We start from the raw sequence: 26,863 nt of genomic DNA on the forward strand, positions 1-26,863 counted from the left end.
ACAGAGGAAACTCTCCAGACAAAACAGAATTCAACTTTTAGCCTCTGAAAAACATATTTTTAGACAGCACTGATGGAGGTTATGATTTATTAGGAGGAGTAAGCTGACTTACTACAAACTGTTTCACTGTATGAACCTGGACTGTGTGAAAAACACAAAACATTCATTAACATCAGATCCTAATCGATCCTGTTGGGAGAGTTAAATAATCAGTGAAATTAATAGCTGATGCCGATGCTGCTCAACAGTTAACAGGCAGTTTCACTAGAACTACTCGAGGTGTTCGAGAGGTATCCATATATCAAAAAGTTAATCCTCACCTTCCAGCCAATCAGAATCTAGTATTCCTCCAGACCATGGTATAACTAGTTGCTAGCACGTTGCTTTTGTTAACAAATAAACACCACAAAGCATGTTTTGCCTATGTTGTCAATTAATCCTTCATTATACTGATATTGTTATAGGCCTACAGGATGATGGATAGGTGTTTCTATCCGTCTGTCTGTCATCTGTATTGCATTTAGTATTGAATTGTATAAAATTGTTGTGCACTGTATTGCATTGTAAAGCAATCAATATATGGACGGCATTACTATGACATATAAAGTGTATATGTGACACCGGGATATATAATTCATTCTGTGCAAGTAATACAATATATGTAACTCTTCTGTAAATTGCTTTGGCAAAAAAATATTTCTATTCATGCCATCAAAGCATTATTTTGTTTGGCCAGCGCTACAGCGTTGCCAAAACAGTCAGAGATGGGATTATGGCCACAAAGACCACTCTACGGACCACTTACTACCTGGTTTGGACCAATAGCTTTAGCGCCCACTGAATTGGCTACAACCTCCTGTCAGATTTTTGGTGAATTCCCAACCATTATGTTCAAAGTGTGACCAGGGTTAAACATACACCTGCTGCACACAACCCAAATGCAGAATAAATGCAAGCCAAGTACGTTTCTGCACAGATGAGTTCAAATTGGATTTTTCTTCACGTTGCAACTTTCCATTTGTTCAGGTTGAATTTTCTGTGCTTATGCTCTATTTAGGTTTTAGGCTCAAACCCTGTTTTCATTCCACATGGAAATGTCTCCAGGGCTCCTTAAAAAAGCCCCAGTTTTGTCGCCACTAAAACAGCTGGAAATGTCTCGAGTTGCCCTTAAAATATTCGGTGGTGTGACTCAAAGTCAAACGCCTGTTCGGCAGCCTTGTTGGCTTGTAATAACACCACCACTTGCTGTTGCAGCAGGTAACTAATAAGCATATAATGTAAATGTGGTATGTCACGTTTGGTACACGTGTCAACCTTGGACATTTCTGTGGCTTACAGAAATGTTAATTGCTATCATTATATCCTGGCAAGTGGGCAAAACAAGCTGTATTCTGTGTTGATAGCCTACTGTGTACTGTGTTCTGCTCAGAAGCACAGGAACCATTTCTACTGGCAGAATGTTTTTATATTATTTATTTATAATTTACATATGTATTCATTGATATTCTGATATTTTGGTTTTAAACACAGAAAACTTTTTTTTGTTGGCTAAATGTTTCAGGGAAAACATGTAAATCATGTAACAGCAAACCTGATGCTCAGGAATGATCAGTCTCACATGTACTGATCATGAAGAGAAAAATGTTTCTAATAAATGAAGAAAGTTGTTTGTGGTCCTTTTCGTCACCTACCATCAGGATGACACATTTAACTCGCTGGTGAATCAGAAAATAAACAAAATATAAAACTCGAGAGTGATACACTTGAGTTAACTCTGTTATCTGTCTTCACTCCAGTATAAAACAGTTGTATCAGATCAGTCTGATCCACTGCAGTGTCCAATCAATAACTGATATCCACTAGGGGTGCCATTCTTCAGACCTTATTTTTACACTTGGTTTAAACATCAACTTTATTTATTTATTACTCTGAGGACCTCCGCGTTACTGACCATGAATGTCTTTTGTTTTCTTTGTCTTTTCATTTGAAATCTCTGTCTAGTAAATGCATAAGTTCCTCTCTCATCTTTAACAACCTCTCAAAGTTTTTGTTCCAAGCGCAGTGATTTTGGGGGGTACCGGTAACATAGCGACCTCAACAAAATCTACACCCTGTACACAATCCACACCTCTACAAAATCTACACCCTACCCAAAATCCACACTGGTACAAAATGAACACCCTATACAAAATTTCTCACCATGTCACTGAACAGCCTACTTGCTGCAAAGTTTGCAACTTTTGTCAGAGCACCTGATTTTGCAGGGCTTTCTAAAAAAAAATCTAATGCCCTATCATAAGGGAAGGCCTCAGGACAGGGTCCATTGATGGAGATCCTCAGGCAAGCTGCCAGGTGTTCTCCTTGCAGTTGGTTCCTGAGGTCTGTTTTCACCTGAAGATAAAGCAAAATACTAATTACTATCAATACAAAATGCACCAATATAAAGACATTGTGAATTTCAATGTATTGCTCTTACCCTGTTCATTGTTGAGAAATCCCGTTCACAGTCTACAGAGGTACATGCAAACAATAATGTCAATGCATCACATCAAACAGATTTGAGTAAGATTGTGCACATTTATCATACCTGCTCTTTGATATGTAAAAAATGTACATGTGCTTTTTGGAAAACTTTAGACAGGCAGGCGAGGTGGGGCAAAACATCAGCCTGGAGGTACACGGCGGCCACAAATCTGTATGTAGCACAGAATGTATAGAGTCCCTTCGCCCCAGGACATCTGTGCACCTCTGCCTCCTCTGCCAAGGCTCCAAGGACGGCGCTTGGGTTCTCTGTAGGGTCTCAATGGCCTTGTGCTGTGAGAGCCAGTGTGTGTCCTTCACTTCTTGTAAATATTATATGCCATAATGATTAGATATGAATAGACAGAAGATAACTAATAGTATCAGAATAATATTACCTTTAGTTCTAAGTCACACCCAGGGTGGTGGATGCAGCCTTGAGAGTGGCAGTATGATTTGCACTATTTCTGAAATATAAGTAAAGCTCCTGCAGGTGGCCCCTGAAAGTGGCCATGTCTTTTACATTGTTTGATGATTCTTTGCAGGCAAGGGCCAGTCTGTGGGCAGCACAGGCCACTGTCACAAGTTTGAGCTGCTTTGCAACCCCATTCATACGCCCTAAATTTCAAAAACAATATTTAGCAACAATGTATACTATATTTACTTAAGCTGACCTACAGTTCAGCATAACCATCTGACTTTTTGGACTGGTCTAAAAGTCACATACACTGTTTGGTGCACTGCATTGACTACTGCTTGGTCAGTATCGCCCGTTAGCTTCACAGCTAAACTAACCACAACAACATTGCTAACCATGCACGGTGTGGACCATGAACTACTACAGCAAGCAAACAAAAAGATCTCTGACCTCAAGGAAGATATCCAACGATGAACTCCAGAAGAAAGAGTCACTGCTGTCTAACTTCATGGATGTAGAATCTGTACAATCCAAAGAGATCGCCTCGCTCAGTGCAATCCTCTGGGACACAGTTGTTTGGGACCCCGTTGCTGGTCCACAACTCTCCTCCTGTTCAACACCTAAGCAGCTGCCTTGGACCGAGGTTGTGGTCCACAGTCGCAAGAAGGACTCAGATGGGTCTGCTTCTCCGCCTTGCCTGTACCCTCTCAAATCGCTATGCAGCCCTGTCGGCTGACAACCCGGCTCACCTAGATGATGCCCCTGTGGCTCCTCCTTGCCCGGTGATGACGCCTGCTGACTCCGCAGCACCATCTTCCTCATCCGGGCCCGAATCAACGGCCCTATTCCCGGTACAAGACCTCCTCTTCACGGCACCGGATCCTGAGGGAGGCTGTGATACGGTGCTCCGGTGCTCTTCCTCACACCAAGCCGGCTATCGATACCTCTCCTAGGTAAGTAGCTTCTGCCCGGCCACAGCACTCTCCTGCTCGGACACAGAGCACTGAAAGCCCACAGCCATCGTTTCCTCGTCCCCTCTTCGCTCCTATCACACTCATCATAGGAGACTCAATTATCAGGAACACTCGCTTTTTCAACGCAGCTACACACTGCTTTCCTGGAGCCCTCAAAACTAAAGGCTGTCGTTTGGAACGCCTTTATGTCAAAACCTGCCTAGCAGTTCACAACGAAATGTATCATAATCACATACTTCAATAGAGCCCTATTCTCAACTATCAACAATATTCTGAAACCACCTGATGCTCTACCACCTCGCTTACTCACAGTTACACAGTGTGATAACTTCATGACCTTCTTCAATGCCAAAATTGAAAATATCCACCAGACACTGACTGCTTCAAATAACTCCGCATCCTCTCTGCACTCTCTGCCTATATTTTCCGTCAGCTCTCCGCTTGCCAGCTTCAAACTGCCAACTGTCTCTGAAATAACTGGACTCATCCATAAATCCAAATCATCCACCTGCCAGTTAGACCCCCTACCTACCCACCTGGTAAAAGTCTGCCTGCCTGCCCTGGTCTCTTTAATAACTGACATCATTCATTCCTCAGTGACTTCTGGTGTTGTTCCATCATCACTAAAGACTGCTGCAAAACTCCAACACTCAGGAAACCCGGCGCAGATCCGAATTATTTGAACAACTTTCATCCCATCTAAAACTTGCCATTTCTCTCCAAAATACTAGAAATAACTGTTGACCTCCTGATGGCATCTGACTCTGGTCTACTCTTCATTCTGGTTCTCCTCGATTGGAATCACTGAAATCTCTCTGGCTTGGTTCAGATCATATCGCTCTGGTCGCACACAGTTTGTTCAACTCAAGAACCTAAGATCCAGTTCCTCCCCAGTCTCCAGTGGTGTTCCCCCAGGGCTCTGTCCTTCTCAGGAAATTTCATATTCAATTCCACTGTTACGCTGACGATACCCAGCTCTATATTTCCACTAAGCCTACTTCCACTCTGCCACCCACAGCTCTATCACACTTACTGTAAATTAAATCATGGTTGTCACTCAACGTCCTTAAGCTCAACAGCGACAAAACTGAGGTCCTCCTCATTGGTACCAGATCCACCCTAGCATCACTCAATACTTTCTCCATGTCCATCGACAATTCCACTGTTCCTACATCACCTCAGGTAAAAAGCCTGGGTGTCATCCTGGACGGCACCTTATCCTTCGAAGCCCACATCAATAATGTTGCTTGGTCTGCATACTTCCATCTATGCAACATCAATTGTCACCGTCCCTCACTTACACCAACCTGCACCGCTATCCTTGTAAACACCCTGATTACATCCCGTCTGGACTGTTGTAATTCTCTCCTCTATGGACTTCCTCGGAAATCTCTTCATAAACTCCAAATGGTCCAGAACGCAGCCGCTCGTATCATCACCAGAACTCCCTCTATTGAACACATCACTCCTGTCCTGCAGTAACTTCAATGGCTCCATATCATATCCCACATTGATTTAAAGATTCTACTCCTCACTTTCAAGATCCTTCACAACCTGGCACCATCGTATCTCTCTGAACTTATTCACATTCACACACCTTCCCGCACTCTTCGATCCTCTTCTGCCATCCAGCTCTTTGCCCTATTTGCCAACCTAACTACCATGGGGTCAAGAGCTTTAAGTGGATCTGCTCCCTGCCTTTGGAACTCTCTCCCACCAGTCATTCGCACTTCCGACACTGTCCCCACCTTTAAATCCCGCCTGAAAACGCACTTATTCTCAGTGGCATACTCTGTCTCACACTAACTATGCAATCACATTCTTGTCTATTTTCTGTACGATTGCACTCTGTCGTCACATTCATATGTATTTATTTATCTGTTGTTGTGTTATGTGTGTCTTGTAAGGTGTCCTTGAGCACTTTGAAATGCACCTTTAAATAAAATGCATTATTATTATTATTATTATTGTTATTATTATTATTATTTAGGGATTCAACCGCAAAGATACTCTCACATGGTTTAAAATAATTACCTGTCATTATGGCTGCCCCATCAGTCCCGAGCCCATACAGCCTCTCTGTTGGGATGCCTTTGTCTAATAGCACTTTTTTAACAGCTGACACAATGATGTCAGCTTTTCCATCTGGAGCAGAGACTAGATTCAGAAATTGATGATACACTTGTCCCTCTTTATCCATGTATCTGTAAGAAAAACATTTAGTATCCACAGTTCTTCAACAAGGAACAAGATTTATGTGATTCTGACAAAGAAAATAAATGTATACCTGACATGCATATCAAGCTGCCTGGACACAGACACATCTGTGCTCTCATCGATTTCCAGGCCAATTGCCTGTGACGATCTGATGGCCATCTGAATCGGCCCATCAATTACATGAGATAAGATCTCAAGCATCTCATCATTTATGCAATGAGATCTATAGTTATTCCTCCGCTCAATCTAGACATTGGGAAGAGGAAAAAAGGTACTTCATAACTTATTAAAAATGTATAGCCATGTATGTAAAGACTGAATTTACGTTTAGATAATGGATAGGTGCTATTATCCGAAGATTTAGGTGTGTTACCTTTTAATTTCTTAAAATAGTCACACCCCAAAAGCTCTGCCAGGCTCAAAAGCGTTAGATAATTGGTATGGTGAGTCAGTAAATTTTTTACAAGCCAGTAGAGGCACTTGAAGCCACCAATGATGGCCTTGTGTTCCATCACAACAGTGGGCTCAGAAGAGTCCATTACAGAGACACCTGTAAATGCCCAAATTATTAGAAAATGATTTGGATGTATACTAAATTAAGTTATGTTATTATTATATGTTATCTGCTACTGGACTTGGAAATTACCAGATGAAAGAGATGCCTGGCATCTGATGCTCTCCTGGTGGTGCTCTGTGGTGATGTGCCGCTTCAAATAGTCCTTTCTATAGGTAACGACTCCGACGAACAAAAGCCCTCTTTGTGGCACCTTTCTTAGGTGCAGGCTTGTGCTGCCTGCACAATCTACAGAAGATCCCCTTAAAAGTACATTGATAATTAATCAAATTAGCTAAATAGCCAGACATTCCACAGTCACACTCAGTCTCACTTTTTTTTTTTTTTTATCATATTACATTTATTACATAAATGATAATGATATAAAAAGAAGAATCAATACAAATCATTATTTCAGATTATTTGTTAATGATGGCATAGATTATGCAGACATTAAATTTACCATGCTGTGTGTGGTTCATCCATGACATCTGCTTTTCCACCTGACCTGCTGCTTCAACTGGCTCTCTCACAGCAGCATGCTGGCTGCTGCCCTCCGCCTCTCCTACATCTCTTTCTTCAATGCCTACGTTAAATCTATCTCTTTCTCTTCCTGGCCCTGTCTTTCTGCTTGAGCAGCACTGGTTGAAGCCTGAAAATATTTTAGTAAATTAATAACATAACTAATCACACTGGTCGGACTGTTCAGCTGTGTTTCAGACTGATGCCTCCGGTTCAGGCCTTTTTCAGTCGCCGAAAACATTTTTCAATACTCAGATTGAAGCAGCAAACATTCAGTGTAAGAGTAAAAAAATAACATAACATTATCTATAAGAAGTTTACTTGATTCACAGCAGCTACATATAGTGTGTTGACCTCGACAACCCAACTACATTTTAACGTGAACTTGCAACTAGTTAACTATCTAAAGGAGGCCTAGCAATCGCTTATTTGCTTAAGGGTTGGGTCGGGTCTCCAACATTAACACACTGACAGCATTGTATTCAGAACATAGAATATTTTTTATACCACTTTTTATTGTGTGATTGTGTACAGGTGTTCATGAGATACCAACCTTTCCTGAACTCTTGAATTTCACTAGCCGTCTTCTCTGCACCAAATATCAAGCTTCTATGCTTTCACTTCCAGAGATGATTTCGTTTCATGGAGACAGACGAGGTGTGCACGGTGGGGAGGGCCTGTGTGTGTGTGTGTGTGTGTGTGTGTGTGTGTGTGTGTGTGAGTGACAGAGACGGAGGGAGAGCAGGGAAAGGAAATGCAGCTGATCAAATACGCTGCATTTTTTAAATAGCCTTTAAAAAAACAAAAACAAAAACAAACAATATGTGGCGGTCGGTGTTGATTCTGTGGCGCACCGCCACAAATTAGTCAATGTGTGGGAAACTGCTCATTCTAATCTGCTTTCTGCCAAAAGCCTTTAACAGAAACAGCTCTAGTTGGAGTAACTAATGACATAATGATGTTCTCTGATGTCCATTAAGGACTGGATGGCAAACAACTATCTCCATCTGAACTTGGATTAGACTGAGGTCCTCATCATAGCTTCAGACGGCATAGCTTCTAATATGCTGTGTTCAGACCAAACGTGGTGCTAATTATTCAAGCGACTAGATTACATACAAAGTCAATGATAAGACACAATTAGACGCAAATTCGTGTCCCAAGAGAGCATTCACGTGAGATGAAAATATTGAACTCAAGCGAAATGTTTGCGTGAGCGTGAGCTCTCGGTGTTTGTGGACACCCAGAGCTGTACAATAACACATCTACTCGTACCAAGACAGGATAAATTAGGAGCTGCGGTGGGTCAGACTACCTGGTGAGTTTGGAAGCACAGTATAGCTCTTATGGATCCGAACTCCATTCAGGGAACAAGCATATTAAAAGCTGTTTGCTTGTGTCTGGCAGACAGACCTGATGAAGCATGAATCAGGATTTTTACAAGATGGCATTGTGATGTTGTTATTTCCACATCCTTCTGATCCATTTATTGCAGTCAGATCACAGAGAAATGTCTTTGTTCTGGGTTCATACTGATGTGGTTCACAGTTATTTTTATTCACGTTAGGTCTGAACGCAGCATAAGATGGCCCAGTGTATTGGTTCCATGAACTCTACTATACAGACCAGTCTTAGAAACCTCGGTGTTGTATTCGATCATATTTTGAAAATCATATCAAATCATTAACCCGCACGTTTCTTCCATCTGAGAAACAATGCTAAACTCCGTCCGTTGTATCACAGCCTGAGTTAGAAATGATAATCCATGCTTTTAATTCATCCCGGTTAGACTACTGTAATTCTCTTTTCACTAAGTCAAGTAAGTCATCCCTAGACTGTCTTCAGCATGATGATTCACATCACGCCAGTTATAGTTTCTTACATTGGCTTCCTGTTTATTTCAGGATTCATTTTAAAGTTCTTGTCTTCACATACAGAGCCATATACAGTCAAACACCTGCCTATATTTCTGAGCTGCTCCATCCTGATCTCCCTAGTAGGTTACATAGGTCCTGTGACCAGGGCTTAATGGTGGTGCCCCAGTCTGGTCTGACACAAGAGTAGGGTGACCAGGCGTCCGGCTTTAGGCCGGACAGTCCGGATTTTCAATGCCCTGTCCGGCGTCCGGACGCGTATTTGTCCTCCTTTTTGAGGCACTAGGCTTGAAGAGCGGAGTTTTTCATCTTTGCTGGGCTGCAGCACAATAGCCAATCATAGACTGTAAAAAATGCATCCAACGCAGTAACATATCAAATGATTGGCTAAGAGAGGTGTCAGATAAAAATCTGCTTATCATTGGTTAAAAAAGTAAACAAGGGTCCATGTGCTGCTACGTCATATGGCATTGACAGAAAGTTAGCATCATGCCAAAACGCAAGACCTCGTTTAATTCTGAATGGACAAAAGAGCATGAATTTATAACGATGTCGACGTAAGCAGTCAGGGGAAAGCTGCAATTGAACGGCATGAGGGTACGGATAAACATAAAAGTAATAAACGTGCGGCAGGAACCTCTTCAATGAGGACATTTTTTCGTGAAGTTTCGTCGCCCCTGGATGACAAAATAACCGCTGCGGAGCTGTGCAAGGTGTACCATGCTGTAAAGCATCACCAGTCCTACAGAAGTGTAGACTGCGGCGTGAAAGTGGACCGGGAGATTTTCAGTGACTCGCCCACAGCTAAAGGGATGACCTGTGGCCGAACAAAAGCCAAGGCATTGTGCGAGAACGTCATCGCTCCCTATTCGGTACAGTTACATACCGACTACATGAAAGAAAACAACCTACCCTTTTCCGTGGCAACCGACGCCTCAAATAAAGGAACAACCAAGTGTTTTCCCATTGTGGTAAGGTATTTTCACTTTGATGAAGGCATCCAACATGTCCTGTTGGATTTTTATAGTGACAGCAACGAAACGTCAGAAGCCATAACAAACCAGCTGCTGGCAAAACTTGAGATGTCTGGCTTAGAGGTGAAAAACATGTCTGCATATGCAGCAGACAATGCCAGTGTCAATTATGGCAAACATAACAGAGTGTATCAGAAGCTGAAACTGAGCCAAAACGATGTGCTCCCTGCAAACCGTTTGGCCCATATACTGCATAATGCAACCAGATATGCAGCAAGCAGCCTTGATGTTGATGTGGAAAATGCTGTGCTGAAGGTTTACAGCCATTTCAGCATATCAGCAAGCAGAACAGCACAATTGAAGGAATTCTGTGAGTTTGTGGAGGTGGAAGAATGCAACCTGCTGCGGCATGTTGTCACCAGGTGGTTGTCCCTGCTGCCATCCATTGACAGAATCCTGAAATATTGGAAGGCCCTGACCAGCTACTTCCAGAGTGAGGGTGAGGGGGAATGTGCCAGAATTGTGTGGAGATGTTTTGGAGAGGAAAGAAATGAGGTGTCAGAGACATATTTTCTGTTTCTCAGCCATGTTCTTAAGGTGATCTCCGACACGATCGAAGCACTTGAGGCAAAATCCTTCAGCATTACATCGGTGTTTAAGGTAATGACTGAACTAAAACAAAAGCTGGAAAGAAGGATGAAGGACAGGTTCTTTGGGTTTGCTGTCAACACCAAACTGAAGCAGCTGCCCTCTTGCCAGTCAAAAAAATGTGAGGCTGATTTTCTGCTTTTTTATGAAAGAGCAAAGAAATACATCAGTGAAAGAGATGACTTCTCTGACACAAGCTTTCATAGCAAAGTGGCCAAGCTTGGCCTCACAACTGCTGTGCCATTTGAAGACTACAGTGCTGCTGTCCAGGCCTGCAATCTGGACATTGATATGGATGGACTGTATGAGGAATATGCCATGGTGGAAGGTTCCTTCAGTTCACCAGAAATGGAAGGTTGCCACAGTGAGGAACGATATTTGAAACTGTTTTCCAAGGCAGATGTACCACTTGTGAATCTCAGGAAGGTCAGCGCCTATATTTTCTCCATCCCATGCAGCAATGCACACGCAGAACGTGTCTTTTCAATGATGACAACTGCATGGAGAAACGAGAGGAATTGTCTGGATGTGGACAGTGTCAAGGCTGAGCTGCAAGTGTGTGTCAATTTCACTTATCCCTGCACAGAGATGTACAAGAAGTTCACTGGAAACAAAAAACTCTTGGATGCAGCCAGGAAAGAACAGAAGTATTGCAGATAGACAATCAACTATTTTGGTGAGTACACTAATCTTATGATTTCACTGATGGGCTACATGAAATATGTATATTTATTGGGTTGAAAACAATACAGATTTTGGAAGGTTGATAACTATATTGTTGCTATGTTGCTATTTGTACCAGTCTCTGCAGGATATAAAAAGGCCCAGGGGCAGTGGGGGCTTGGAAGCCATGATGACAGAGGGGCTGTTGATCCTGAGCTGCTACAGAGGGTGAATGTGGAGTTTGCTTAAAGACAGGTCTGCTGCACACACACAGACACTGAAGACAAGTCCCCAAAAGACTGAAGCACTTTAGAAATGCTATACTTTTTGAGCAGTTGAATGTATTTTTTTTTTTTTACAATCTCCTTTGTTGTTTACATAAAAGGTTATTTAGGCTTTTTTAAAAAGCATTTTTTTTATTATGTATGTTACCTGTTAATTGTTTTTTACATTTAAGTCCACTGCTTTGTGGCACTCTGCACTTTTCATCTCAGTGGTCACTTTTTGAACACCATAATGTATTGAATAAATACAAATACTGTGAGCAAACACTTTTTGACTTTTCATTAATATTTTTTCCTATTCAGCTACACAAACATCATCTTTAAACCACTCAAAATTGTACTATAAATGAGAGTATACCAGAGTCCTATGTACACCGTAGTCATTTATTGATATGCCGCATAATGTCTTCCTTTTTGGTGTTATGGAAATGGTCACCCTACACAAGAGGTGACTGTGCTTCTGAAGTGGTGGCTCCAACACTATAACATGCTCTTCCTATAGACCTACGCTATGCAGTCTTCGGTGATGCCTTTAGAAAGCAACTGAAGACTTATTTATTCAAATTGCTGCTGTCTTGTGTTGTAATCTGTATACTTTTGGTTTTTTTGTTCCTCCTCTTGCTGTTTTTATGGTTTTGATGTTTTACTTTATCTTACTTATGAAGCACCTTCTGACAGTGCTCTGTGAAAGGTGCTTTATTAAATAAATTTAACTTAGTTACTAATATCCACTAATAGGGTGTGTTGGCTCATAAAAAGACTTCCGTAAAGGCTGCTCTCACGTGTCCTCGCTCCTCAGAAATTGCTCCTTGGTCCTCAGAGCACAAATAACTTAATCCCACCAAATCCGTGTTCGGCCCGTCTCCGCTCCGCCACGGCAGCGGAGCTAGTCTATGTGTGTACTTCCACTGGCTCCGCTGTGTTGCGTATCTGCTCCGTTGCAGCTCCAGCAGTCTAGACCCTTCTGCAGCAGATATGCAGGGCTTCTATTTCTGCCAGATGCCGGAGCACAACGCAACAATTATGCCGAATTCAACACAGAGCAGACAGGAAGTCTGACACCGAAACAACAACATAACACCCAGTTAATTTTCAGAATAAAACACTCCGTGTTGACGCTAGCTTTCGGTAGGGACCACTTCTGTTGTTGTGCTTATAAGATAAAACGTATAACTGCGGTCGTGTGTGATTCTTTAATTACAGCAGTGCTGCACTCAACACGGAGCCGGTGGGGGGGCTCATGCATCCAGTAGAATTCCCGGATAAGGGGTTAAGGATGATGTACAACTTCAGGTTAAAGCGAGGATCAAGGGGCGAGCTCCTTATCAGCCAATGAAGGCTGCAGAAAAAGTACAAGTAAATTCAACTAAGTTGACCTTGTGATAAGAATTGACTTCTGTTTCCAAGAAGTAACTGTCAAGCGCAGCATTGTGACATTAGACTTCATATACAGTAGTCCAGTTGTCAATTTTAAAGCTTTTACTTTAGCTTTAAAAAATAAGTTTTGGCATCAGCCCTGGAATATGAATATCAGCCTTCAAAACTCTATATCGGTCAAACAGCAGCAGGCTCTTCCTCAAATAGAAAAACACAGAGCATTGAAATGGAACATATTAGTAATGACAAACTGAGCCAACAGCCAGAGCACCATACACACTTGAAACACTCACGTGTTGCGTGAAAGTGGTGTTTTGATTAACTATAACTGAGAATGAATGGTTACAATCATCTCAGTGTGGGAAAGTGCCTCACCAATCCAGGCGAAAAGTTTTTGTCATTATTGGTGGGAAAGTAGGCCGACTCTGACAGGAAATGGAAACTGCAGAAGCGTAGCGGTGCAGCCATGGTCATCAGATTGCAGAAGGAAGTGCAGCTGCACTTATCGCACATGGCTGCATTTCAAACGCTTGGGAAAAGTTACTCAACTGAGTTAACAAACCTGGACAGTAAGGCTGTTGTGGGCAAGCGTTTCATGTTCGATTGGATTTCATGATCTTCAACATGTTAAATTCATCACAGTTAAAATGAAAGAAAGAATGAGAGAGACGTCAGTTTTTCCATTCTCTCATTACATTGACCTCAGCCTTGCTGAACTAGGCACCCATACTGTAATGTAGAACAAGAGTGGAGTGGAGCTGCTGGGGCTCAGGAGGGGAGGGGGAGGATACCACTGTTTGTCTTTGAATTCAGAGCCTGTGTTAATTTTCAAACCCGAATACACTGAAATATAGTTGAAAAATTATAATTACCCATATCCTCAACTGCCTTTTTTACTACTCAAGACTAAAATGAAATAAAAACTAATCCCCCAAACAACAACTATGACAAAAAATATTAGTTGTCATTAATAAAAAGCTTAAGAAAAGAAGAATGGAAAAATTGATCAAATAACTAAATGCATTACAATGATAATTGGGTCTCTTGATGTGGGGTTGTATGAGGTACTCATCAGTAGTCAGTGTGTTCCTGCAGTAGATGACCTTTCGCTCTGTGCCGGAGGCTTCACAGCGCCAATCTTTGATGTTGTATGTACAGTAAGAGCTGGTTGGAACTCAGCTTAAGGTATTGGTCTTGATGAATAGATTTCCTGGCAACTATGGACAAGTCAAGTCAACTACGGTGGCGGAGACTGGTGGCCCTATGACTGTTCCTTCCTTTAGCTTGCTTGTAAAATTCCCTTTGTACATATTGAGTGGTGTCATGGCAAAACTATAGCAGTTGGATAGAGTGATCCAAGTTGAGGTTGCTTCTGTGAGACTTTAAGAAGGACAGCTACAGCGTCCGCCAAACATTTGAACAGGTTGCAGCTGTATTGGCTATCACTAAGCAATATTTAACTGTTACATCTGCTACTTACTAACTTTTTGGTGTACTCCTGGGCAAACCAGGCGTTCTCCTGCAGTCGACTGTTGGGCTAGTGACCTTTATTACTTCTTCAGCGGTAAACAGTGTTACATTTCTAACACCTGTTACCTTGTAAAGTTGAAAATAAAAGTTAAAACTTCTACTGTGGCACAAAAGTACAAGTGGAAGTTCAGACATATTCCTCACTTTATTATTAACATTCTAACCTTGAATACCACATAGGTCATGCATACCTTTTCATACAAATAGTAGCTATGGTGGTAGACTGTGTGGATTGACATGCACTTTAGTTTCAAAAGGAACATTTTCTAAAGTATTTATTTGCAAAAGCTATACATATTTCATTAAATAAATATTTTGGTAAGGAAAATTCAATTCAAACTGGGGTTGGTAAAGTGGAAAAACCGTCAAGCCCTGGCTAGATTTTGAAAGTATCCTGCCGGTAAACCCCGCCCCCTGCAGTCAGGCCTCTCGCCAAAGCCACTCCCCCCAAACCATGAACGTTACATGTAAATGTGTTTCTTACGGCAGTAGTCTATCAAAGCTAGCTAGCTAACGTTAGCTACAAGCTGATGATGCTAATGGCTTTAGTGTTGGGCTAATACATATGACAGCAACATAAGGAACTAACGTCAGCTACGCTGACTACTAAATGTAGAGTAATAATACATTTCCCCAAGGCAGCAGTGGGCAGCTACGGCTCCCAGGGACCAACTCCAGATCTTAGCCAGTCCCTTGGTCAAGTAAACTGACTGGAGAATCAAGCTGATGTGAATGTTGTGATGGTGGGGGAAACCGGAATACTCTCAGGTATACACGCAAACACGGGGAGAAGATGCAAACTCTGCACGAAAAGGCCCTGCCCCAGCTGGGATTCAAACCCAGGAGTTAAGAAAACTCTTTTCACACTACAACTTCAACTTAAACCAACAAATTTGCTGTTCTCTGTCTGCACATGTTTTTTTCTGCCGCCCCATGGCTCCCCCCAAATCCTATTCCCAGACAAGGAGACAATGTGTCGGGGAAGTTATGGCACCCAACGCCCACTTCAAATAGCACACATACTGCAGATTCCTCCTTTGTTCCTCCTTCACTTCATTTTCCCCTCATCTCCCCACCGTCCTCATACCTGCTAGGTTATCATGTTCACTCTTAATGCTGCTTGATTTCATCACGACAGGTGTCTGGAAGCAGTCTGGAAATTGGGGCTGCAACTGGAAACCATACATTTGATAAGGGAATCCTTCTTTTCTCCCACCTCCCTTTTCCCGTGAGTGTGTGTGTGTGTGTGTGTGTGTGTGTGTGTGTGTGTGTGTGTGTGTGTGTGTGTAAGGGAAAACTTGGAAAGGTTGCTGTGATGAACAGAATTATTGAGCATAGTCAGGACATCTGCTCTACATGAAAAGTGTCATGACTAACTAACTTTTACTGAGAGTTGGCACAATCTAAATTCAACTGACTTGAAATCGAATTGAATTCATGCATGAAGATGGTAGCTCCTCCAAATTATGCTACATTTTAGTTATTTTATATATTTATATTTATTATATATATTTTATACTTTTTTTACTGTTGGCTTTATTGGTGAAACACAAACTGCCCATGGCAGAAATACTGTCATCATCACTGGAGAGGAAAGCAGGTGTTTTGGACTAAGAGCAGCAGACTGCAGTCAAAGTTGATGGACAGTGTTTTACCAGATATCAAACTTTTGATATGAAGATGCCGACCACATTATCATCACCACCTTGTTTCATCTTGTTGCTTCTTTACATTCACCCTGATGCAGATTCAAAAGATGCACTATATGCTAATGTATATTTGTATATAAATAACTGTATACTGTATATATGTTCTGTTATTTGTGTAGCATGAAGGAGTTTACAAACAGGTACAATACCTTGTACCTTGTACCTTGTATAAACAAGTCAGCAGCAGTTGTAGCCTGGTTAATGTTAGGCACGTTAGCCTCGCCTTATGCAACTTCTGTGGTGGTTTCTGAGGCGGAGGGTATGTCAGACGCTCTAATTTACAAATAAATCCACTGTGGCTCACTAAATGAACACTTGGGATGATAAAACGGCGTATTGACTAATATGTTTCAGTAGTCGCTAATAGTTAGATGACTAGGTCACTGTTATGGATAGGTGACACTGATTTAGTAAATGGTTAGGTTACCTTGATCACAATCATGGGTAGACTATCATCAATGTTTGGTTTTTGTTTTATACTGAATTTATCTGGGCTAATAATACTTTAGTTCATGTTAATGTGTATTTTAAGACACAATTATGTTTTTGAAAAAATAAAAATAAAAAGATAATATCAAACAATAATTTGTTACAATCTTATACAAACTTTGTTTTTGCAGCTGTTTGCTGCTGTGATGACCTGCATGGATCAGTCAAAATGGATCTTAATCCTGCTACTTTTCACAACACAGTGAATGTTTTGAGTGCCCCAACATTAACGTCTCCCTCTGCCTGCCATACATCAGTACCTTCTCGCCAGTCCTTAACTACCCCAGTCCTACCCCAACAGTCCTGTGCCCCCCCTCTGCCAGGTCGTTGGGTTTATCCCCAGCACGGCTCGTCATACTGATGGACAGGGGCAGTTGGGTTTCCTGGCTCCAAATCAAGGCCAATGCTCGGCCTGAGAGACAACGCTCCATTCAATAAGGGGGTCCATTCCACAGGGGAGAGCTGGGAGTTATTCAATCTACTGCTGCCTCTCACATGGCCCTGCCCTAAAAACACGCACACACACACACACACACACACAGAGAGAAAGGGAGAAGGAAAGAGAGTCACATGCTGATGCATACAGCACAAATGCACGCACATTGCATTCAGCTGAAGATCAGTAAAATAGAAGTTGGCTGAGCTACAAAGAGATCATAAGTGACTGTGTTATGACTTTTCTTTTTTCTTTTTTAAATTTAGATGAAAAAGGTTCTCTCTCAGTTCCACAAATGTTCCATCTGCTCTGGCAGCAGCCTTATCTGCATTATGATGCAATCATCTCATTTTAGGGGAATTTCACGCAGAAATACTTTGTGCATTACTGCCATTAAGCTTGTGCCAGACACATGCAATCATCAGGAGGAGGCCAACAATGTCATGTTTTTTTGATAAGATTCAGGGAGTCAAGTAAAAAATATATAATACTGAGGTTGTTATTTTTTGTCCAGTTCAAGGGGCGTAGTGCTGCTGCTGAGCCCTGGAGTGTGGAAATCAGCCCCAGTGACAGTCTCCACAGTTACAGAACAATCAGCAAGGACTGAAAAAAGCTGTGGAATCATATCAGTACTTAACGCAATAATAACGCAAATTCCTAATACAAAAAACGTCGGCCTGTGCCATAGTTTACTAAAACAGGAAGTGGTGCAGCAGTATCGTTGTGGATGGCAGCAGAAACAAACCTCCTGGAGCAGAAATGGATACAGTAAAGGCTCTTTTGAATGGCAGGTTCAGCTTCAAAGCCCTGCCAGATGGTTCTCTCCACAAGAACAAAGTTTTTTGCATTTACTGTCGATGTGAACTGAGTTACCATGGGAGTACGTCCAGTCTCAAATACCACTTGCTGGCCAAACACACAGCTGATGCAGAGAGCCTCCTCCACCTCGTCGTCATAGGCAGACTACGCTGGATAGTTTGCAACGCAGACACCTGGACAACTCTACATGAGACAAACTGTCAACAGTGATAGCTAAATGTGTGGCTGCAGCTTGCAGGCCGATAAACATTGTATAGTTAATCTTTACAAGTGTAAAGTTGGACACTACATTGTTATAGTAATACTAAGGAATGTTACATTCAGGTCAGTACGCCCATCTGTTGTTGCTTGTTGGGCTTGAGTTTGTCATGTTATACTTTCAGCATATTATTCGAGCATGCAGTACCTTTGAGGTTATTCTGGAGAATATTCTGGACAGTATTCGTCATTGTTTTGGATTGTTGCAATGATAATAAACATACATTTGTATAAAGCAAGAATTTTTATCCACTATCATGTTGATAAGAGTATTAACACTTGAAAAAATACCCCTTTAAGGTACATTTACAACAGATAAAAAATATGCGATTAATTTGAGATTAATCGCGAGTTAACTATGGATTATTGTTTTTATTATTATCGCAATTACATATTTTAATCGATTGACAGCCTTATTTAAAATATTTTAATTAATTATGCATTCATAATTTTTATATCACGATTACTTTAATATGTAGTCTTTTTGTCATTTTATTGGATTCTGTTTTTATTTAGCTACATGTTATTATTATTACTATTATAATTGTTATTAATTTTAGTATTATTATTATTATGATTATTATGATTATTATTATTATTGTTACTATTATTACTAATGTAGACCACTTGTATAAGAACTTGAGAGAACTCTCTGGGCTAATAGTTCGGTTGGGAACTCAGTGTTCAGGTCACAAACTCTGTCTTCACTGTAACATGACCAGGATGACATAACTGATCATTCAAGTGAAGGCAAACTCCTCCACCCAGTTCTTTGCCAGTCCTTGCTGGGTTTCTGTCCATCCTGTGTATTGAAAACCCTCCATTTTCACATGAGAATCTGGTATCCTGTCAGACAGCCAAGTCTCCATAAAACACAGTAGGATGCTCTGTTGATTTGGTAATCATACCTCAAATAACCAACCATAACCATGGACCCCTCCTCTGGGGCCTCTCTTTCTGGTGTTGAGCTTGAAGTAGACATCGAGATATAATGCACCTGATGAAAGAGGCCACAGCTGAAGAAACTCCTACTGACTGTGATGAGAGGTGACCTGTAGTGTTTGAGTGGCTCTCCAGTTGTTACTCAAAGCCACAGAAGGCAAACCAAAGTGTGATTGTTGAGTGCAACCATAATCATGTTATCAATGATCAATCAAAATGCCTTAAAAAAGATATAAATTTGAATCACGGATGCACAGGTGGTGGAGTTGCTGGCATGGGGTGCAGCCACAGTCAGTAACTACAGCCCACATACATTAAGTTACTTTTGGTAGGCTACTAGTTGATATTGTAACAATAAAATAATTCAACGAATCCAGACGATCGCCATGGCAAAATATTCTTTTACTTAATACTGATTGGAGGAGTGCATGACAAGTTCTTAATTAACTCTAATGTGCTTATTTCTTTCCTTTCTTTTTCCTTAAATATTATTCCTGGAAGCATAAAGCTGGTCAACGGGATGATTTCATACAAGGGTGGAATGATGACTTCACTGCTAAATCTGCAAAGGAAGCATCACACATTATGCAGATCAGTAGGAGGACCATAAAGGGTCATTGCAGCACACCTGGGCAAGGCCTGGCCACTAATGCTGAGCAGGCAGAGCTCAGCTACTCTGCCTCCATCTCTCAACCCCCACTAAAAAAGAAAAGAAAGAAGAAAACCCATAAAACTCTGGGAAATTCCCAGCCCTGTAATGTGACTGTGTAAAACATAATACTATGTGCAGGACTCTGACTGCGTCCTGAGTCCTGAGCTACAACAGCCCAGATGTTTGAGCAGGCATCCAGGAACCCTGGCGAAGTCATTTGCTTGGAAAATAGGCAAGACGTGAAGTGTGTGTGTGTGTGTGTGTGTGTGTGTGTGTGTACTTGTAAACCCTGCATAGTGAGGACCAGAACACAATATTAACCAACAGAGTGAGGACATTTTTGGAAAGTGAGGACATTTTGGCCAGTCCTGAGTATTTAGTATTTTTTCAGTCAACATTTTCCAAAAGTCTTCAGCAATGTTACAAAGTCAGTAATGCCTTCAGAATTTTCCCTCTTGGTGGAGTGTAAATTGCGTGGGGAAATTGGCACCCACACAGCAGCAGAGCAGTGGTGCACTGTGTTGGTGAAGCTGAAGCACGTGAGCAGGAGAGACAGCTTTGTGGAGTTTCCATTCAGCCATGTCATATTCCCCAACACACTCTGTCTTTCCACAGCTCCTTTCTCCCCTCACACTGTATTCTCTGTCCTCTGCTGAGGAACACACTCCAAACTTTATTTGGCTCCTCATCATTAGCTCCTTAACAACATTTTTGTATATTTTTGTGTCAATGGTACTCACAGAACAACCCGCATCCAAAGTACAAATTATTGGGGCAAATTTGATCCCATATCCACCTTATTTCTAGCCCCCATGATACGTTGCATGAATTATGGGTGTGACTTCCGGCATGTCTAGTCACATACCTGGAACTGGCATTTTCCGTGGAAGCAGGACACTAATCCCTGATAGCAAAATTTATCAGGCACCCTCATCAGCCCCACATACACATGTGGAATGATGGCACTTGGGCGGTGCGCTCCTGGCAGGCCATAGCATGGTCAGATGTCAGCAAGAGTGAACCAAATAACCCTGAACTGAATAAATAAACCCAAATCTGGATCGGATCCAGCCCACCAGAATAGAATGAATTGTGACCCAGATTTTGGCAAATTCTGGTTTATTTGGTTCGCCCTTGGCTGACATCTGACCAGGAGCGAACCGCCAAAGTGCCATCATTCCACGCAGTATGTGGGCCCGATGAATTAATCTGGTCAGTTCCAGATCTGATCTTGCTTCGCCCACTTTGCTCACACTAGTTCCGCCAAGTACCAGATGATCAACCCATAATCGTTTCCCCAGTAACCTCCTCAGTGACCACCCCAGGAATCTCGTGGATATTTTCCTCAGAGTAAACCTTACTTCCTACCACTGTTGTTTACATATGACTACTTTGCAAATTAGCAACGTAGAAAATAATTCTGCCTAGATAATAATTTTCTCAAAATATCAGGTTCGTAGATGTTCACAACTAGTGTTTTATGGTTGGTTATTTGTTTAGTATCTACATCTGGTAACTACACAAAGGTTATAACATATATTAGGTTAATCACCTAAAGAGAACCAAGGTGCAATGAGGATTTATTTTAGGCTCCTGGAAAGAAAGTCCATTTTCTACAAAGACAATGCTGAATGAAAGTTGGAGTACTTTAAAGCCTGAATAGATATGAAACTGTCCCAGTGCAATGATCAGTCTAAAAGATAAACAAATGGTAAATGGATTGGACTGTATTCATGTTGGCTATTCTCATCTAACTGACTACTCAGAGCTTTACAACAGAAGTCAGTATTCACCCATTCACGCACACACATTCATATTGTTGGAAGAGGCTACCATGCAAGGTGCCAACTGCTCATCAGGAGTGATAACCAATCATACACACACTCACACACCGGCTGGGGTTCCCTATCTTCAGATGCCCCTGATACCATGAGATAAGAAGTGAAGGGAGACAAACCAGTGGATGCAAAAATTTAAGAAAAATTCCTGAGATGCATATCAGTAAGAAACTGAGCTGTTTATCTCCAATCAAAACTGTGTTTTTCTTCCTTTAGCTCCAGTTCAATGTCTGAGCTTCACTGTATAGAATGATGTATGTGCAAAGTTTGTCACTGTCAAACCAAGCCGCACTCATTTGCATGTCCATCATCAGTTTCATTGCTAAATTGAGCCATGCCACGCATGGGATGGACCTGCTCTGGAGTAGGGCATAAGTGCACCCGCGGTGACGTCTTGCGACCACGGCCAACCCTTGATGACCCCTGTCTCTCCCTCAAACAAGCCTGTGTTGAGACTCTACTTATGTCAGTGCAAGAAACCCGATTGAAATATGTGTTTTCTCCAGTGTCCCTGTTTGTACCTTCCATTTAATTTTACTGTTTCATCATGTTCACTTTCAGCTGTTTCAGGAGTTGTGTTTAGTGACTGCTGGTGAAAACCAAACATTTCCTGATTTTGCTGCTTCATAATAAAAGCATTTAAATAACTAAATAATGGAGAACTTTTATTGGGAAGAATTTTCAGGAAATTAAACGTGTTTGCTGCCGAATTAGTGGAGCAGCTTTTTTCAATGGTGCTGCAGGGAGGAAGAGTGTTCACAGCCACTCCTCTGACCACAACACAAAACAAGTGCTTCATCACTTAAAGACATGCCTTCAAGCAGGTACCCCTGTTGTCATGGAAATACAAATCCCAGCCATGCTGGGCTGATGTGCTGAGTCGAACCGATCAAGGCCAGACTGGCAGTTGTGATGGAAAAATAGAAGGCTGTCTTTGCCCAAAGTGTAAATTTTGAGCTCACTGAAAATCTGATTTTAAGATGTGGGCGTATAAGCAAAATGTGTGACTTTACGAGTCATTTGAAAGCCAACCATTGTCCAATATTCAAGTGTGATGTGGAAACTCCAGTGCACTTACACTGAGAATGGACTTCACAGGGAAGTACTGTAGGAGACATCTTGTGTTCAGCAGTTAAACCTGTGAAAATAAAAATATGGCCATAAGTGGCCATAAGTGGCAATTACATAGCTGACTGACAGCAAGTGAAATGTGACCACAAGCAGGAAACAACAAACATGTCTCCTGCAGTGTTGTCTTGTTTTACTTTAGCCATGAAACCATTTAAATGTTTTTTTTTTTACACCAAAAAACTACATCGTAAAGTTGGCAAAATAAAAGCAACTGTCAGCAACACACCAGTAGACTCTCTATCTGTGAAGTGTTGAGCTAATGGTCATACTAGACCAAGTGAGGTGATGCGTTACCCAGTAACTGTAATAATATTACTGCAAATCCTATTAAAAATTAATGGTAATATAGGCTATCACTGTAATGCATTACTTTTGTAGCGTGTCATCCCCTGCACTGTTCCTTGATACTGTCTGTAGAGTGCCACACTGGGGACACACAATGCAGTTGCACTGTTATAAGTCAAGAGGATGAACAGTAGCCTGGCTGTTCAGAAGTGCATTTCTCCTCATTGGTCACTTTTGCTCCTGTATTGTTTTCTAATCACAGATGATCTTCATTATTAGCTCATGAATTTATAACATCAAGACTTTTACTGTACTTTTTTTTAAGATGGCGGTGTGAGAGTAGCAGGTAGATACAAGAAGTCATAAGAAAGACCTGTATTCCAACAGCAATCAGACTCCTTAACACAAACGAGACATAAATGTAACACTGCTTCGCACTTTCTTATGTGTTCCTGGATAAGGGGCGCATTGCTTTTTCTACAACAATGAAGTGAAATGACCATAGACGTGTTTGATGATATGCAGATAAGGGTTTTTCTGATGCCTGCAGAATGTGTCTGTGTTTTGTGTGTGTGTACCCCCCTCACTCTATTTAGACAAAATTGACAAATATGAAGAATGAATACATAAGAACACAATTACAATAGTGTTAATTTTGGCAGCTATTTTAGATTTAGTGTTAGTCTGTAGATGAAAATGCTTATTAGTATTTGTCACATTTTAGTCACTTTTATCCTTCAAAGTTTTAGTCTAGTTTTAGACAATTTAAACTCAACACACATCAGACAGTTTGATCACGCTGGTGTGTTTTTTGTACTTAAAAATACTACCATTAAAATCACACCAGTACTAAAACAATTAGTTGATTAATATTCTTAGCTGGCCTTCGAGCTGAGAAATGTATCATCAAACAAATTGCTGTGTCATCTTAGAAACAAAACTTTTACTAACTGCAATTCAATATTCAGAGCTGCCATTACGCTTTTTCTAGCAAGGACAAGTAGGTTAAAAATGAATTGAGCATAATTACGTAAGCATAAATACATACTTGTCCCATGATCTAAATAAATAAACTCATAGGCTGTACAATAAGGTACACAAAAAATAGAATACAAAAAAAAAAATGTGAATAGTTACTGAGGAAGGAGAAAGGAATAAATCACGAACAACTTGATAGTTGATGAATTGTTAATGAGTGATTCTTGAATAACTGATTTCATGACTATGTAGGAGATACTGATGAGTTACTGGAGAACAGGCTGGGAGATACCTCATTAATGAATCATTAGGTAATGATTAGTTCATAAATATCTGTGAATTCACATACTGAATACGTTCTACATTAGTTGTCCCTGATTAACTATGAACCAACGCTGAGTGACATTAACAAGGGATGACTCATTAATGATTAATTACTAAAACTTTAGTTACTTGTGAAACTAAGTGAAACTAATTAGATACTAATTACTAATTACTTAATCATCACCTACTCTTTTTGTGGCCCTGTATAGTAAAGTGATACATAGGTGATACATAATACTGACTAGTTACTAGTAGTCTCTCATTAAACTACTTCATGATTAGCTACTGGGTATTTCCTAGGGGTTCATCATCAATTCTTTAATAACAAACCAAAGACAGCAGGATTCTCAAAAAACATTTTAATAATTATATGCACACCACATATACATTAATATACACATCCGTGTCATTTTCTGTAGCATTAGTGATGTTGATGGCTAAAAAATAATTGTCTGCTTTCATGGACTTTGAACCTATTGCCCTCTGTTTTCAGTGCCACCACGGGCCAAAATAGGCTACTGCTATTAATAAAATATGTGCACATCAAACTAATGTATGCCTATCCATTGGTTAAAGATATCGTAAGTTATGAATGTAACAGCTGAATTGTGGGACTGAAGGATGACTGTCGCTATGGTCTTATAAGAATGATGGCCTTCAATCCACTGCTCTCGAGATCTTATGTCAACCATGTCATGTCCATGATCCCCAGAGGGGGAACTTCCCACACTTTAACAGAGGGGATAACCTCCAGCTCGTCCTCGTACCTTAGACGCCTCAGAGTGTTCCGAGCAACAAGAAAGGATCCATAGTTACATTCATAACTTATGATGTGTTTCAACCTCACTCTGACCATCACTACAGTCTTAATAGGATGACTCATACCAAAAGGGTTGCTAGGAACAGAAAACAATAATTGTCCGAACCTTGGACAGCCTAACCCAGCACAAAACAAATGTCATCCACAAGAACGCCTTACAGTGCAGTCCATGAAGTAGCTACACTTCTGGTTGAGTGGGCTTGTATGCCTGGAGGAACTGGAAACCCCTGTTCTGTGTACACATGAGGAATGACATCAACCAATGTGACAGATGCTGCTTAGGAAGCTGTAACCCTAGTTTTGCCTTCCTTTAGCAGACAAAAAGCTGGGAATTAGACATCCATGGAGGCCGAGTACGAGTTTCATTCTAACTGGACACAGGGTGAGCAACTCCTCCACCTCTGCTGGCGAGGAGGAAGAGGGCTGAAATTGACCTACCCCCAGTACCTTCATTGACTGGAGATTAAGTACCTTTGGCAAAAAGGCAGAGTTAGGCCAAAGTGACACCCCTGTACAGTCTGCTCTCCACTGGAAAAATCATCACAGAAAATGCACAGAGCTCTTCAAACCATTTAGCAGAGCAGAGAGCCAAAAGAAAAGCTGTTTTGAGAGAAAAAGCTTTCAAGTCTGTGTCAACAAGAGGTTCATATGGGGCCTTAGTTAGAGATTTCAACACGAGAGGCAAGTTCCAGTTACAAGATACAGGCTGGACACAAGTGACAGGCACCCCTCAGAAAATGACACACTAAAGGATGCTGTGAACCCAGTGGCAAGTCATCAGTCTGGCTGCCATGCCTTGGTCCAGGGTCAGACTGCTGGCTACAGGCTACTGAGTCAATGTTCATGCCACAATACCATCTGAAAAGATTCTCCACCTTAAGGAGTAATTAGCTCGAGTGGACAGGGCTCTAGCATTGTTCAAACTCACACACAGTCTGGTCTAACTGTTGAGCAATGGACTTTGCAGAGGCCAGACTCGCAAGCGCAGGGCAGTTTGGTTTGGATGGCAAATCTGCCCATCTAACTAACGTCAGGAGGTCCAATCGAGATGGTAGCTGAGTTTCCATGGGTGACCCTGTGCCAGCTGAACCAGGTCTGCAAACCATGGCCTTCCTGGCCAGCATGGCGCAACCAGCAGGCCTGTGTGATGAACCTCCCTGACCCTTCTGAGGACTTGAGGTATCAGAGGAAGTGGGAGGAAAGCATATAACAAGCTTATTGGCCATTCTTGTGACAGAGCATCAATGCCCAAACTGCCCCCCCCCAACCTCTCAGGGATTGCCATTCCAGGCAAAGGGTTGTTGCCCTGGATGTGAACAGAATGACCTGGGCTACCTTGCATCGAGCCCAGATTTGGGTCACTACATCTGGATGCAACCGCCACTCTTCCAGGACAGACCCTGTCCTGGAGAGAAGGTCGGTGGCCCTGTTTGCTGCACTTGTGATAACTCCTCTCAAAGAGGTCAGTCAGGGCCACGTCCATGTCAGTAGATTCCCATGGCACCTGGAGATTGCAAAATGACCTCAATCCACCCTGGTGATTTATCTGGTACACTGCAGTGGTGCTGTCTGTTCTTACAAGCACATGCCTCTGATGAATGAATGGCCACAAACCAATGTTCTAGTGA

The sequence above is a fragment of the Pagrus pagrus genome, assembly GCF_965226575.1.
Source record: "Pagrus pagrus genome assembly, chromosome: 7".
NCBI lineage: Eukaryota > Metazoa > Chordata > Actinopteri > Spariformes > Sparidae > Pagrus > Pagrus pagrus.